At 42.8% G+C, this 17,693-nt stretch overlaps 1 long non-coding RNA gene across 2 annotated transcripts in view; it reads left to right on the top strand.

The window, feature by feature from the left end:
- The first annotated feature begins 1,050 nt into the window (after positions 1-1,050).
- The window catches only part of LOC120296937, a 25,373-nt gene continuing 8,730 nt past the window's right edge, over positions 1,051-17,693 (top strand). For both annotated transcript variants that reach the window (XR_005553618.1, XR_005553619.1), the window contains exon 1: positions 1,051-1,171. This is a non-coding gene — a long non-coding RNA (uncharacterized LOC120296937). The remainder of the gene's footprint in view (positions 1,172-17,693) is intronic.

The following is a 17,693-nucleotide window of genomic DNA, read 5'->3' on the forward strand; positions in this document are numbered from 1 at the left end:
AACAATGTTTCCCGTACTGCTTGGTGCTAAAAATAGAATTAGAACTGATTGCTATGATATGTCTTGAAAGCAGAACACAGATTTGGTGGCGTTTATTTCATTCAGTGCCCAGGGAGAAATAAAATGGCATCACCTGACACAGATTCACTCCAAATACCAAGAAACGGTGATTCACACTGTATAGATGCAAGCAAAAATAATTTCCCCAGGAGCCTTGAGTGTCAGTGGTCAAAGGGGAAAGATGATGTGAAAAGTCACTTTAAGTTTGTGCAGCATCAGCACATCCATTTTCATGGTTTTTTTTTTTTGCACCAGAGGTAAACTGAGACAGATTGGTGGCGACACTCTCTCTCTCTCTCTCTCTCTCTCTCTCTCTCTCTCTCTCTCTCTCTCTCTCTCTCTCTCTCTCTCTCTCTTTCTCTCTCTCTCTCTCTCTCTGTGTGTGTGTGTGTGTGTGTGTGTAAATGTATGTGTATTCAAACTGAGAGCGCCACAGCTAAGGAAATTTTGTCTACACACTGCAGAAATGTCTTCATTTTTGCTTCCTTCAATGTCAGCCTCAATGGAGTGTAATATATATAGATATTCTTGTCTCCCTTTTTTCTTCTCTTTATCACTTTAATTTGGAGTGGAGTTGGGGTGACTGAAGGGACCTGAGAATTTATTGGCCGGATGCCTTTCCTGATGCCACCCAAAGTTCACAGCAGGTATTTTCTCTTTGTGCCCTGTTAAACATCTGTCACTGCCTAAGAATTGAACTCACAAATATCTTCACCTCTAGGCTAGCACACCGCTCATTCTTGTCTCCTTATATAAAAAGGGGTAATAGGAATGATCCGGCTAATGATAGGAAACACTAGTCTATTGAACATCAATAGCAAACTATATAACAGGTATTTGTTTGCCAAACTCCAAATTTGGATAATGGAGGAGGGAATAATTAACCCTAAAAGCAGGATTCCAAGCAGGATAACCTACTGTAAATTATTGTCTAATGCTTCCACCTCTGGCACACAAATATATAAGCCTCTCTGACTTCCATCTGTATGTAGCCTTTATTGATTTCAAGGAAGCGTCTGATAATATCTCAATAATATCTCTTTGGGAGCGGATCCTGTATAGAGCCAGCTTGATCTAGTCATCAAGGAAGCAGGCAAGAAAGCAGGAGATGGTGAGTTCAAGTCCTGCCTTAGATATGAAAGCCAGCTGGGTGTCTTTTGGGCCAATTACCAGGAGATGGTGAGTTCCACTCCCTCCTTATGTACGAAAGACAGTCCTTCTCACACAGGGTTGTTGTTGGGCCAGTCCTTCTCACACAGGGTTGTTGTTGTGGGGAAAAATAGGAGAATGAAGTCGAGTTGGATATGTTCACTGTCTTAAGTTATTTGTAAAAATAATAAAGCTGGGACACAAGTAAATAAATAGACAAACTACTCTTCCTCCTTATTAACAAACTATAGCGTAAAACTGGTCTTAAAGTGAGATGTAACTCACTTTAAGGGAGAGGAAAGGAGAGGAGAGAGGAGTGGAGGAGAGGAGAGGGAAGGGGAGTGGAGGGGATACGAGACAGAGAGGGGAGGGGAGGAGAGGAAGGAGCAGAGGGGATAGGATAGGAGACAGAGGGGAGAAGGGAGGGGAGGGGAGAGGGCAAGGGAGGGGAGGAGAGGAGGAAAAGGGAGGAGATGAAAGGAAAGCAGAGCAGAGCAGAGTGGAGTGGAGCTGAGGGGATAGGATGGGGTAGGAGATGGAGGGGAGAAGGGAGGGGAGGGGAGGAGAGGAGGAGAGGAGAGGGGAGAGGAAGGGATAGGATAGGAGATGGAGAGGAGAAGGGAGGGGAGGGGAGAAGATGGGAAGGGAGAAGAGGGGAGGAGAAGGGAGGAGATGAAAGGAAATGAGAGCAGAGCAGAGTTGAGTGGAGGGGATAGGATGGGATAGGAGATGGAGGGGAGAAGAGAGGTGATAAGGGAGGGGAAGGAAGAAGAAGGAAGGGGAGGAGAGGGGAGGGGAGGAAAAGAGAGGGGAGGGGAGCAGAGCGGACCTTAGGAGATAGGATAGGAGATGGAGGGGAGAAGGGATGGGAGGGGAGGAGAGGAGGAGAGGAGAGGGGAGAGGAAGGGATAGGATAGGAGATGGAGAGGAGAAGGGAGGGGAGGGGAGAAGATGGGAAGGGAGAAGAGGGGAGGAGAAGGGAGGAGATGAAAGGAAATGAGAGCAGAGCAGAGTGGAGTGGAGGGGATAGGATGGGATAGGAGATGGAGGGGAGAAGAGAGGTGATATGGGAGGGGAGGGAAGAAGAGGGAAGGGGAGGGGAGGGGAGGGGAGGAAAAGAGAGGGGAGGGGAGCAGAGCGGAGCTTAGGAGATAGGATAGGAGATGGAGGGAAGAAGGGAGGGGAGCGGAGAGGGGAGTGGGGAGGAAAGAAGTATGAAGCAGAAGGGAGAGGAGAGGATACGGGAAGGAAGAAAGGGAAGGAGAGGAGAAGTGGACCAGCCTGAAGATGTTATCTATTTGTCAGAAAGGACAGACGTTTGAGGACCATTAGGACAGTGCTCCGACTAGGTGTAACTCTGTTTTACTCAGATGGTCTGCCTTTGCGTCAGGTTTGTGCCTGCGAAACCTCCATGTATCCATGCACGTTAAGATAGCAACCATTTTAATATTCTGTTTGTGAGCGGCGCCTTGTTCCTGCCCCAGAAAGTTATTTTTTCACCAAGCCAACAAGGCATATACGTCTTGCTCGAAATCTCTCTCTGCATGTGGGTCTGTTTACACACTCACACTCACACAGATCTATTCCCTTACATTCATCCTCCAAAGTCAGAGGGGCGGATTGGAGGGGGTGAGTGGCCTCCCTCATCCGAAGCAAAACATAATAAAGAGGGATAAAAGTTAATAAGCCTTCAGAAGAGCTTCTGGCCCCCCTGAAGCAAAACATATGGGATACTCGCACGATTCCTCCCCATATATTTTGCTGCAAATAACAACGGTTGAGGAGGGAGGAAGAATTCCATTTGGGAGCTCAGCAGGTAGGAAAATAGTTAACAACCCTTGACGGAAATTGTCCCCCCTCAGGAGCTACATCTGGCGGTTGCATAGAAAATGCATTTTTTTCCTCTCTCTCTTTTTCTGCATGTTATCAACCATCCTCATTCCAATATCCAATGGCAAAGGAACCACTCTTGATTTTTTTTTTTGTTTGATTTTTCAGAAATGATTGGTTTTACACCTAGTTTCGGAGAGTTTGAATAACTTTTTCTTGTTTTCGATAGTCCTTTTTGTAGCCTCCCACCCATCCAATCCTGCCCAAGAGGAGACCTCGTGAAGGAACTCCTCCCACGGACCTTTTTGAGATTGGAAAGGGGACCAACCAGAGAGACTCTCTGTCTGTGTCTCTCTACCTACCTACCTACCTACCTATCATCTATTATCTATCTATCTATCTATCTATCTATCTATCTATCTATCTATCTATCTATCTATCTAAATATCTATCTATCTATCTACTGTTAGAAGTAAAGTCTTCATCCTGGTTCATCCAAGCCGGGAATAAATAAGCAAACATGGTGACTGCTTTGGGAAGAAGGTTACAGTTTATTGCAGAAAGATGGTTCTTCAGAAAAGTGCAGAGGAGAGAGAGGGGTGAGCACATGGTGTAGTAGGCTTTTATACCCCCTCTAGCCTTGTTTGGAATAGTTTCCTGTTCCTGTGGCAGGAACCTTGAGGCTGTTTCTGAGTGGTTTTCTAGGCCTTGATATCTGTGCTTTAATCCTATTATCATATCCTGCTTCCCAGGTGATGGGGCTAATGACTCCTAGAGTTTGGGTGGGGTATGCAGCTCTTCTCTTTGCCTTCTTGATTGCTCTGGCTCCAATTCTCTGATGGTTTTACATCTGCATTTGTATGGGGCTAAAGTCTTGCTTGGGCCAGAGAGATAGATTTGGGGCCAGGTTTGGTTTTAAAAAGTCCTTTTGAGGAAAAATATATTTTTCTGCCCTTTTTAATATTTCTTTCTCTGGGCTAAATTCCCTCACTACCTACCTACCTACCTATCTTTTATCTCTCTGTATCTATCTATCTATCTATCTATCTATCTATCTATCTATCTATCTATCTATCTATCTATCTATCTACCTACCTATCTATATCTACCTACCTACCTATCTTTTGTCTCTTTGTCTACCTATCTACCTACTACCTACCTACCTACCTACCTATCTACCCACCTTCTGTCTCTTTGTATCTATCTATCCCTACCTACCTACCTACCTACCTACCTACCTACCTACCTACCTACCCTTTGTCTCTTTGTCTCTACCTACCTACCTACCTACCTACCTACCTACCTACCTACCTACCTACCTACCTACCTATCTACCTACCTTCTGTCTCTTTGTATCTATCTATCTATCTATCTATCTATCTATCTATCTATCTATCTATCTATCTATCTATCACATGTTTATTATGTATTCCCTCTCTGTTATGTTTCTACTTCCATCTCTTTCTCTCTTCATTCATTCATCCATATCTCACTCTTTCTCTCTCTCTCTACTCTCTCTCTCTCTCATATCTCTCTGTCCCTCTCTCTCTCTCTTTCTCTCTACTCTCTCTCTCTCTCTTTCTTTCTCTCTACTCTCTCTCTCACTCTCTTTCTTTCTCTCTACTCTCTCTCTCTCATATCTCTCTGTCTCTCTGTCTCTTTCTCTCCGTCTCTCTCTCTCTCTCATATATCAAAGGGGAGAAATAAAACTTTCGGAATTACTTTCATCTGAACATCGGTGATGACAAGAGAAAGGATGAAAGGGACCGAATCAGACTGAAGATCCATTTGCAGCTGTGAAGTATATGGACACCATTCCCTACCCTGAAGCCTGAAATAGCTCACATATTTCTCTCCTTTTTTTCATTATGTGAAGGAAGGCTGGTTGTTAGAACAGTGATACTTTGAAAGGCTTCAGGCACTTTTCAACAGTGAGAGAATGGAAGAGTGAATTATTGCAAAATGGAGCCAAATTATCAAGACCTCCACAATTTCTTCTGGCAGCTTGTCATTTACTTTTCAGCTACAGGAAGTAGCATTCAATTTTAACGTCTATCAAGGTATTTGAATCAGGAGACAATAAAGAATTTATATGATATGTCTAGCAAATCATCACCATCGTCATTGATTAGCATGGCTAAAAAAAAATAAGACAATATTCAAATAAAAGAGGGAGCGGCAAAGAATTTGTCACGTTTCCTTCCAATAGCTCCCAATTTTCACTTAAGAAAAGTTATTTATCTTCTTGTCATAACTTGAAAAAGAAAAAGCATTCTGCTGGATATGCAGGCAGTCCTATAAATCCCAAAGATGTTTAATCAGTGGGTAAATTAAATGCATCCAGGAAATGACTAAGTTTAAAAAACAAACAATAACAACAACAACATACACCCAGATCTATATTTGGCTAACGCTTTTAAAAACATAAGTGGATCTGTTGGACTTGATTCTCAAAGTTTTCCATTTCTCAGCCTGAAGAAGTGGCTTTGCCAGCAAGCCTGGGATAAATATCTGTAAATAGGGTGGAAAGTTCCAAAGCCAGAATGGCAATGACCAGCATATTTTGTTCATATATGAAAAGACAAAAATCAAACTAAAAATTCAGGGACTTCTGAGCAAAACCATGCAATAGTGGACAGATCTGTCAACAACTTAAAACCTATCTGAGCTTTTCAAGCTAAAATCTAGGAGCAAAGAAGGGAAAATGTGTTGGGCTTATGGCTCTCCCCTAGATACATTCAGAACTGACAGTAGGTAGGTAGGCAGGCAGGCAGGCAAACAACTAGATAGACAGACAAACAGAATCAAGTGAATTCATACAACCGGAAAGGGAACAGATTGAATGAAATCTACTTATTCCTAACTTTATTGTCTAAGAAATATTTTTTTTTAATTGAAAATTTTTTAAAATTTTACAAAAACAAAACAATTTTCCCCAAACCTCCCCAACCCTCCCATTCCCTCCCCCGACCTTCCCAGAGCTGAATATAGGCTTAATTAAAGTTTCTTCAAAAAATCTTTAAAAAGATATAAACAATAAATAAATCTAAATACATTACTTAAGAAAATTATAAGATAATTAACAATAGTGTGTATATGAAAAACAAATACAAAAAATAAATGTTTAGAAAAGAAAAGAATAAAGAAAAGGAAAAAAGAAGAAAGATAAAAATATTAAATTTTAAATATAAGTTATTAAAAAACTAAATAATATTTTTTTATATCCAACTTATGTTGTATAAAATCTATCCATTTTTTCCATACCGCAACATACTTCCCTTGCGATTGATCCTTCAAGAAAGCTGAAATCTTTGCCATTTCCGCCAAATAAGAAACTTTAAGAAACCACTCTTGCAAAGTAGGCAAAGATTCCTTCTAAGAAATAATTATTATCTAAGAAATAATTTTTATCAATTACTTATAGCAGTAGATAGCTCAATGCTTTGTTCCAAGCTGTTTTTTTTTTTTTCTATTTCTGGGTGTCTTGCCAGATTCTGAGTCAATGCAGCTATAGTTTTCTCTAATCCTCCACTAGATGTCATTGTTCATTTTTCAACTTTTAAAGCAAAGAGTTATTTTTATTTTTTATAATTTCATCAATATTTTCTCAGGTTTAAAGTTTTAGCAATTTTCTTAGTTTTCAAATTTATCCAGAGTCTAGTATTTTATATTTTTGTTCCCCGTAACAGTTTAATTCGCCACTTCTGTCTATGGGAAGGTGGGGGTGTAGTTCCCTCCCTTCTCACTTTGGGAAGCTTTTTGCTTCTTGGGGAACTTTTCCAGGAAATCAGATATAAAATAGGTGAGAGAAGATCAAATTCCTCTCCCAGTTTCAAGCACGCTGTTCACCATTGTTCTGGTTAGTGCCTTTGGACATCGTCTGCAAGTAGCTTGGGCTGGTCACTGAGGTGTGGCCAGCCTTTCTCCTGTCAGGTTAGAGGGCTTCCCCTGGATTGAGCGGAATGACCGCCATCATTCCGCAATCATCATGGCACCCCTTTTTCTTCATTGCCTCTCCAGGGCAACCATTTAGGGTCCCCCGGCAGGGCAAAACTAGCCATGGGGTGTGGAGCTCCGCGATCCTGCGGCCGTGCGCTACAGCGCAAAATCAGAAGTCTCCTCCTTCTCCTTCTCCTCCTCCTCCTCCTTTTGTTACTTGGGTGTCCAGGATGGTTGTGGATCTCAGTGGTGCTGACTGAACTCGGCTTCCATGGAGCGTAATGTAGCAAGAGTCATTCTAGCCCATTTTTACTTAGCTTTTTGGAGTAATTGATCTTGTCTTATGTTGTATTTGACCATGTTGCAATTAATTTCTGACATTAATGAAAGGGAGTCATACACCATACCCGAGATTAGCTTCCTTGCAACATTTCTTTCCTTATTCCCTTGCAAATGATAGGAGATCAAGCAGGACATTAAAAAAAAAAAGAATACAGCGTCGTGCAATTCATTACAGCTCTCTGAGCAGAAATATACTTGTCATATTAACTCAGGATTCTGAAACCAATAAAAACAATACCTGAAAAATGAGTATAATTTTGATGCAGCCAACAGACAGATGTTACTGCTCGTCTGGTAGGGGAAGGCATATCTTAGAGGCTCAGAGTATTGGAAGCTGCATATCAAATAATGGGAGATTGAACAGCAAAAACGGGAGACTTTGCAGCTATCAGTGTTAATTTGCTTTTTCTCTTATATGTCTACTGCATTTGAACAGAAAAACAAGAGTTCTGACTTGAATTACTGATAGATCTCTCAATGAAACACACATATATATAGAAGGATTGGTCTTTTTAGACCAACTTATGACACTTTTCCCCTCTTTTGTTCAATTATGCCCAATTCTTGGAGACCGCCTAGACCAGTGATGGCGAACCTTTTAGAAACCGAGTACCCAAAAACTGGCCCCGCCCCTGCTCCACCCCTGCCCCACCCCCACCCCGCCTGCCCGCAGGGCCACTCACCGCCTCCAGGGCCTGCCGCAGATCGCCCAGGCAGCCCAGTAGCGCCATGGTGGCCATGCCCTCTGCCTGTGTGATGGGGCGTGAGGGCAGAGTCTTGTCTATGCTGCCTGGCTGTCATGTCCATGGCTGTGCTGCTCCATGTGGGCCACGCTCGGGGGTGATTCTCCTCCAGGGGGGCTGCTGGTGAGGAGGGGTTCACGGGGGGAGGCAAGGGCACATGTGACCACAGAGAGAGCTCTGAGTGCCACCTCTGGCACCCATGCCATAGGTTCGCCACCACTGGCCTAGACAAATCCCCACAGTGTTATGACAATGTTTTCTAGAAGTTGTTTGCCTTGGCCTCTTTCCTTGAAATAAAACAAAGTGACAGGCCCAAGGTCACCCAGTTGGCTTTGCACCCAAAGGGGGGACTAGAACTCACAATTTAAAATATGCTTGGAGACAATTTCAGGTTATGTTCTATTCTATTCTATTCTATTCTATTCTATTCTATTCTATTCTATTCTATTCTATTCTATTCTATTCCATTCCATTCCATTCCTTGCAATTCTATTCTATTCTATTCTATTCTGTTCTGTTCTATTCTATTCCTTGCAATTCTATTCTATTCCTTGCAATTCTATTCTATTCTATTCTATTCTATTCTATTCTATTCTATTCTATTCTATTCTATTCTATTCTATTCTTTTTTCTATTCTATTCTATTCTATTCTATTCTATTCTATTCTATTCTATTCTATTCTATTCTATTCTATTCTATTCTATTCTATTCCTTGTAATTCTATTCTATTCTATTCTATTCTATTCTATTCTATTCTATTCTATTCTATTCTATTCTATTCCCATCCCATTCTCTATCCTTGATGGATATCCTTTCAAGAGGTTTAGCAACCTAGAGCAAAGAACAAGATAATGCCTCTTTTCTCCTGTTCCTCCTCTGAATCTGATCAGCCTGGTAATTTATTATATTTTTTTCCAATTTGCCAGGGCAGCATTCATTTTAGAAAAAACAAAACAGTCATGACCTTGCTATAATTCATCTTCATAGGTCATTGTGTAGTCTTGCCTTTTTAGCCAATTAATTTCACCATTAAGTCAAATCACAGTGAAAAATCACGCACCTCTGCTACCATCTATGGGTTCTTCTCCCCATGCTTTCTTTCCTAAATGGTCTTTCTGTGTCAGATTCCACTTGATAATGTCAGAATTAGCAACGGTCATCCCTGTGAAATACATATGTAGATGAAGAGTAATGAAGGGACTCACCTCCCAAAGAGCTGCAAAAATCCAACAGCCATCACGGGAACATTGTTACATCTGCTCAATCACACCAGAGCAGGAGGGCAAGGTATGCTATGGGTCCCTTCTTTTATGGAGGTTGTTCCAGTCAGACCAAGAAGAAGGGCCTTGTCTGCAGTGGCTCCCTCCCTGTGGAACATCATGCCCACAGAGATAAAGATTGCAACCACTCTTTTGCAAGATCCTGAAGATCCAAGGCCACACTTGGAATACGGCATCCAGTTTTGGTCACCATGATGTAAAAAAGATGTTGAGGCTCTAGAAAGAGTGCAGAGAAGAGCAACAAAGATGATCAGGGGAATGGAGGCTAAATATATATAAGGAACGGTTGCTGGAATTGGGTATGTCTAGTTTAACGAAGAGAAGGACAAGGGGGGACATGATAGCAGTGTTCCAATATCTCAGGGGCTGTCCCAAAGAAGAGGGAGTCAAGTTATTCTCCAAGGCACCTGAAGGCAGGACAAGAAGCAATGGATGGAAACTAATCAAGGACAGAAGCAACCTAGAACTAAGGAGAAACTTCCTGACAGTTAGAACAATCAATCAGAGGAACAATCTGCCATCAGAAGTGGTGAATGCTCCAATACTGGAAGTTTTTAAGTTGGTTGGTTTTGCTTCTTTAGTTCCGAGATGGTGTATCCAATAAAGTTTACCTTTTTGTGATTCAGTTGTCCTAAAGGTTCTCTTTCTCTTTGTCTTTCTCTCTCTCACACTCCTTCTTCCTCTTCCTCTTCCTCTCTCTCTCTCCCTCTCCCTCTCTTTCTCACTCCTTCTTCCTTCCTCTCTCTCTCTCTCCCGCTCCCTTTCTTTCTCTTTGTCTTTGTCTTTGTCTTTCTTTCTCTTTGTCTTTCTCTCTTTCCTTCTTCCTCTTCCTTTCTCTCTCTCTCCCTCTCCCTTTCTTTCTCTTTCTTTTTCTTTCTCTTTCTCGCTCCTTCTTCCTCTTCCTCTTTCTCTCTCTCTCCCTCTCTCTTTTTCTTTCTCTTTCCTCTCTGTCTCTGTCTCTTCTCTTTTTCTCTCTCAATCTATGGAATTGCCCTGACTCAGACACAAAAATCACCATGAGGTGATTCAACAGAAGGCAGCTCTCCTGAAAAATGACTCTTGCTAAAAGAAAAAGAAAGAAAGAAAGAGAGAAATCAACCAAGCTTGCACGACCTCCAAGCCCTCTTAAGTCTTTGAAATGTAAGGAGACACCATTGCTTTTAATATATATATATATATATATATATATATATATAATAAAATATAAAAATGAACACTAGGGTAATAAAAACTAAGGAAGTTTTTAATAGGTTAAAACTATAAAAGTTTTAAAAAGCGCCAAGCTTTCGCCGTCACCTGCCGGCATCCTCAGGGCTGGCGTGCCAGAGAATGAGAAGGTCTTTTTATAGGCGTGCCGAGGTTTGCGCTCGGCTCCTTGATCTTGTTATGGGGCCTGATTGGTTCAGCCGTATGTAGTTGGCCTGCACTTTTTTTCTCTTCTTAGTTGTATTTTTATCCTCGTCCGTCTCCAGTTCTCCCAACCTCAGATTAGCTGAATGGCAATTCCAGTTATTTCGGTTGCTTTCATGTTCCGATCTCCCCTCAGGCTTGGGTGGTGGTGGACGTTCCAAGTTCCTTTCTCCACCCCGTTCTGTCCGGTTGCTACTTTTAGAGTCCCATATATTTCCGGTCTCAATGCTTTCGGTTTTAATATGTTTATCATCCTGGTAATCCCGTAAATTGTTACGAGTCTGGTATAGCGTGGGGGGGTATTCCGCATGGTGGAGGGGTCGTCTCTTGTTCGTTGTCATGCCCAGCTGTCTCGCACGTGTCTTACTCCGAGTGCTCAATCCTGGGGGTGTGTGCACAGTCATCGGGGCGCGTCCCTCCTGGTTACCGTGTTCTTCCTTAGTTCTCCCCTTTTTTACCTTGTTGGAAGCGCTCGCGTATGTTCTATGGGAGTCCTCAGGATCGTCAGGTAGGGGGTATGACAGCTCGATCTCTCGCCCCCTGCCGCTCTCCGACTTTCCTTCCTCCTCTCTAACGGTATGTAGGGGTTCATCATCAACCACCTCCCGTGGTTTGTCCTCGTAGGAGCTGATCGTTCCAGCTGCATGGGGGGGTCTTCTCCTCCTTTCCCGACCAGCTGCGATGTTTCTTTTGGTGTGTGGGCAGGCCATTGCGTTTGGTGATTCCTCCACATTTCCACCTGCCGTATCTTCCCTCATCTCCTCTTTGTAGCCAGGGGTCCGGACCTTGGTTCCTGTCCCTCCCCTGATCTTCTGGGATTGCGGCAGTCCCGCGGGGATGGTCGAGGTGCCAGGACGCTATTCAAACGAGTGGAGACACACTGCAGCACCGTCAAAGCCAAAAAAGAAGAGAGAAACCACCTCTTCCGAATATGTAGAGGCAACGGCTACCCGGTTAAAATCATTAATCAGTTCAGGAGACCACCTGGACTCCGGAGTAACCCTGCATCTCAAGAACCCGTGCCTCAAGCCACCACACGTATTGCCCTCCCCTATATCCATAACGTATCGGAAGCCACAGCTAGGATCCTGGCACCACACAAAATACAGGTGGCCCATAGACCCAACCAAACACTGCGAGCGGCCATAATGCGCCCTAAGGACCCGCTCCCCAGCACCGAAAGATCAGCAGCCGTCTATAGGATTGACTGTACGGACTGCCAATGTAATTATACTGGGGAGACTGCTAAACGCATTAAGACCAGGGTCCACGAGCACGAATTAGCAGTGAGAAGGAGAGACTGTCACTCCCAAATATGGGCCCATATGGTGGATCTAGGCCATAAGTTTAACTTTAGTGACGTCAGTGTATTGGCAAATGATAACACCAAAGGGGGCCGCCTTCTTAGAGAGGCATGGCTCTCAGACAGTAAGTCTATTAATAGGCACATTGACCTATGCCCATCCTATCTAGCCTTAAGATCATGGAGTGCCAATAATCAGCGGCAACACCCCCGACGGCCTGATAACAATCTGGGTAGCACCCGCACCGCCCAACGAATCAGGTGCAATTCGAAAGAAGGGAAACAAACGCGAGGCACCTCGACCATCCCCGCGGGACTGCCGCAATCCCAGAAGATCAGGGGAGGGACAGGAACCAAGGTCCGGACCCCCGGCTACAAAGAGGAGATGAGGGAAGATACGGCAGGTGGAAATGCGGAGGAATCACCAAACGCAATGGCCTGCCCACACACCAAAAGAAACATCGCAGCTGGTCGGGAAAGGAGGAGAAGACCCCCCCATGCAGCTGGAACGATCAGCTCCTACAAGGACAAACCACGGGAGGTGGTTGATGATGAACCCCTACATACCGCTAGAGAGGAGGAAGGAAAGTCGGAGAGCGGCAGGGGGCGAGAGATCGAGCTGTCATACCCCCTACCTGACGATCCTGAGGACTCCCATAGAACATACGCGAGCGCTTCCAACAAGGTAAAAAAGGGGAGAACTGAGGAAGAACACTGTAACCAGGAGGGACGCGCCTCGATGGCTGTGCACACACCCCCAGGATTGAGCACTCGGAGTAAGACACGTGCGAGACAGCTGGGCATGACAACGAACAAGAGACGACCCCTCCACCATGCGGAATACCCCCCCACGCTACACCAGACTCGTAACAATTTACGGGATTACCAGGATGATAAACATATTAAAACCGAAAGCATTGAGACCGGAAATATATGGGACTCTAAAAGTAGCAACCGGACAGAACGGGGCGGAGAAAGGAACTTGGAACGTCCACCACCACCCAAGCCTGAGGGGAGATCGGAACATGAAAGCAACCGAAATAACTGGAATTGCCATTCAGCTAATCTGAGGTTGGGAGAACTGGAGACGGACGAGGATAAAAATACAACTAAGAAGAGAAAAAAAAGTGCAGGCCAACTACATACGGCTGAACCAATCAGGCCCCATAACAAGATCAAGGAGCCGAGCGCAAACCTCGGCACGCCTATAAAAAGACCTTCTCATTCTCTGGCACGCCAGCCCTGAGGATGCCGGCAGGTGACGGCGAAAGCTTGGCGCTTTTTAAAACTTTTATAGTTTTAACCTATTAAAAACTTCCTTAGTTTTTATTACCCTAGTGTTCATTTTTATATTTTATTATGAATATCCCTAGGGTTCACATTTTTAACCTTTTTAATCGCATATATATATATTGCTTTTCGAATGTGTTTCAAAATCCATTTTCAAGGCTGTTGGCTTCATCTAGCTCTCAAGCTACTTAGCATTCCTTCCTAACTGTAATACTTTTTATTGCATTATACTGCTAGCAGTAAAGTTTGACTTGAAGTTCTTTACCACAAGCTGTGCTATTGTGCGATTTAAAAAAACAACAATGGGAACTTATGAGACAGTTTTGATTGATGCACTTGATTTCAACTTTAACTCAGTTTCTTCCAGTCTGCCCCAAATTGATGTGATCGCTTCCTAAAGATTTGTTCAGTCTTTTGTTGACTGCTTAAACGGCCACTTTTTCATTCTGATCTAAATATTGAAGCAGGTTTCCCCCCCCTCCCCCACCATGTCATAAAATCCACGGTCATTGTCCTGTTTTAGTTCAGGTAAAAGAAGTTCGCTGACTATAGTATGTTATCTTAGTTATAAGATATTATTTATTTATTTGTATCCTGCCCTTTTTTTTTAACCAATAATTCAAGGTGGTGAACATATCCAACCCACTTCTCTCCTCCACTTTTTCCCTTAACAACATTCCTGTGAGGTGAGCCGGTCTGCGAGAGAATGAATGGCCCAAGGTCACCCTGCCGACTTTCATGGCTAAGGCAGGACTAGAACTCACCATCTCCTGGTGATTGTTCCAAAATTACCCAGCTGGCTTTCATGCCTAAGGTGGGACTTGAACTCACCATCTGGTGATAAGCCTAAAGTCACCCAGCTGGCTTTCAGGCCTAAGACGGGACTAGAACTCACCATCTCCTGGTGATTGTCCCAAAGTCACCATCTCCAGGAGATGGTGAGTAATAATAATAATAATAATAATAATAATAATAATAATAATAATAATAACCCCCAGTGAGGCACTACCTTGACGTGGTTGTGGGGCTTGTGTACTCTGAGGAAGATGAGAGCTATGCCAGAGGTTCAACCATACTGGACAGGTCTCATCAGAGGAGTCAGACAAAGAGTGTCTCTTCCATAAAAAATATGGTGAGACGTAAATTTCAGAATGCCATACCGGCTCGGACGTCGCCCGGGTTAACAAGGTCCGCACTAGATATTGGAGTTCCTGGATATCTGGTGAAAAATGGGTTACAGGACTCAGGACTGTTGGCTGAGCAACCAGGGCCAGCAGCTGCAGAACTACTGGAAGAAAAGGTGTTTACCCGTCGCAGATACACAGTGATGGAAAACAAAGAAATAATGATCTGTTACTACAGATCAAGTCCAACAAGACGAGGATATCTAAAACGAATGCACGAATTCTGGAAAGAACAACATCCAGAATCAGAAATAACAGAACAGAGACTAGCAGATCAACGCCGATTTATAACACGAAATAAAGTATTTACAGAAACAGAATTGGACGAACTGCAAAGGTTTACCCAGGGCAAAGAAATCAAAGCCTTACAAGAAGTAATTCAGAATGTAGAGGCAAACCAGGGGGAGTTGGCAGTGAAGGAATCCAGTAGAGATATACAACTGTTCTCATTTGGAAACCAGGCACCTCTTCCTCAGGAAGAACAAAACCCTCTAACTAAAGAAATAAAAGAATTGAAACAAAGAATAACTGAGCATCTAGAACAGCACAAAAACAACAGAATAAGGCTGCCTGCATTGAAGCTTGTTCCAAAGAAACAGCTAGCACAAGCATTAAAAGATGCAAATACTGCAATAGCAAGTATAAGCACCAATTCACTGCAAGAAACAAACCAACTAATGTACAGCACAGCTGCAGTTATAACAGAATACCTGGGATGTAAAATCAACAAAAAGAAAAACAAACAAACAGTGCACCACAAAAATGGAAGGTTAGACTAGAAAATAAGATCAGCAAGTTAAGATCACATGCAAGCAAGCTAGAACAGATGAAAGAAAAGAAGCTGAAGAACAAGAAGACCAAAGAATACCTAATCAAGAAATACCACTTAGAAACAAGGAAGATCAAGGAAGCACTGGAAATAATAAAGCAACAAATAACAGCTATAGCCAGGAAAATCAGTAGATATGAAGCTCGAATTGCAAACTATAGGCAGAACCTCCAATTTCAATCCAATCAGAAACGTTTCTACCAATCCATCAATGGAGAAACTGCAAGGAATCAGTCAGTACCTGACAAGGAAGAAACAGTGCAGTTCTGGAAGCAGATATGGGATAACCCAAAGAAATACAACAAGGATGCGGCTTGGTTAAAAGAGGTGGATGCAAATAAAACAGAAGTTGAAATGAAAGAACTAGTAATAACAACAAAAATGGTAGAAAAAAGAGCAAAGAAAATCAAAAATTGGTCAGCACCAGGTGAAGATGAACTGCATGGGTTTTGGTTGAAACATCTAACTGTTATACACCCACTCATTGCCAAACAGTTCAACAATATACTACAAGGAGGAGAAATTGAAAAGTGGCTAACAACTGGGAAAACCTACCTAATAATGAAAAATCCAGCAAAAGGGGCAACACCAGGTAACTACAGGCCAATTACCTGCTTACCAACAACTTTCAAATTACTAACTGGTGTGGTAGCTGATGCAGTACAACAGCATCTAGTTGAAAACAATCTCTTTCCACCTGAGCAGAAAGGAAACCGCCCCAATAGCAGAGGAACAAAAGATCAACTCCTAATAGACAAAATGATCTTGGAAAACTGCAAGAGAAGGAAGACCAACCTGAATGTGGCATGGATTGACTACAAAAAGGCATTTGACTCTCTGCCACATGATTGGATAATCAAGTGCCTAGAAATAACAGGAGTAAGTAGAAACATCAGAAAATTTGTGCAAAAATCGATGGCACAATGGAAGACACAGTTGCAGATCAATGGTGAAAGCTGGGAGAGGTTAATATCAAGAGAGGAATATTTCAAGGAGATTCATTATCACCATTACTATTTGTTATTGCACTGTTTCCTCTGTCAACAATACTGAATAACTCAGGACATGGTATCAAACATCAAAAACATCTGCTAGACTATCCCACCTCCTTTACATGGATGATCTGAAGCTGTATGGAAAAACATCATCTGAAATAGAATCGCTGCTCAACACTGTCCGTATATATAGCCAAGATATTGTAATGGAGTTTGGCTTGGACAAATGTGCCACACTTACTATCAAACAAGGAAAAATAGTGAAAACTGAAGGAATCAAGATGCCCCACGAAAATAACATTAAGAGTCTGGATGAGGAAGAATACTACAAATACTTGGGTATCCTTCAAGCTGACAACATCAAGCACACTGAAGTCAAGAAAAAGATTAGAGGTGAATACATCAAGAGAGTGAAGAAGATCTTAAAATCCAAACTCAATGGAGGAAATACCATAAAGGCAATCAACACCTGGGCAATCCCAGTCATTAGGTACACAGCTGGAATAGTGGACTGGACTCAAGCAGAACTAAAAGCAATGGATAGGCAGACCAGAAAAATAATGACAATGAATCATGCCCTTCATCCACGCAGTGACATTGATAGACTTTATCTACCAAGGCAAATAGGTGGGCGTGGAATGCTACAAGTACATCAGATGGTTGAAGAAGAAAAAATGGCTTTGGAAGAATATCTGAAGAACAATGATGAAGATGCACTGAAATTAGTATATCAGGAAGGCTTACTAACTACTGGAGAGACCAAACTGGCCTACAAGAAAGACCAAATGAAGAACAGAATAGAGGCATGGGAAGACAAAGCACTACATGGCCAATACATGAAAAAAATAGCTGGGAAAGCAGATAATAATAAAACCTGGCAATGGCTAAGAGCAGGAAAATTGAAGAAAGAGACCGAGGGACTAATTCTGGCTGCACAAGACCAAGCCTTAAGGACAAATGCATACAAAGTCAAAATTGAGAAGACAGCAACAGACAGTAAGTGCCGCCTATGCAAAGAAGCTGAAGAAACAGTGGACCACTTGGTAAGCTGTTGCAAGAAGATTGCACAGACTGATTACAAGCAGCGGCATGACAAAGTAGCAACAATGGTGCATTGGAAGATCTGCAAAAAATATCATTTGCCTGTAAGCAAAAACTGGTGGGATCATAAAATAGAGAAAGTCATAGAAAATGATAAAATTAAACTGCTCTGGGACTTCAGAATTCAAACAGACAAGCACCTGCAACATAACACCCCAGACTTAACAATTGTCGATAAGAAAGACAAAAAAGTCTGGATAGTGGACGTGGCAGTGCCTGGAGACAGCAGAATAGAAG

The sequence above is a fragment of the Crotalus tigris genome, unplaced genomic scaffold, assembly GCF_016545835.1.
Source record: "Crotalus tigris isolate CLP2741 ecotype Arizona unplaced genomic scaffold, ASM1654583v1 scf7180000021831.87628, whole genome shotgun sequence".
Lineage (NCBI taxonomy): Eukaryota > Metazoa > Chordata > Lepidosauria > Squamata > Viperidae > Crotalus > Crotalus tigris.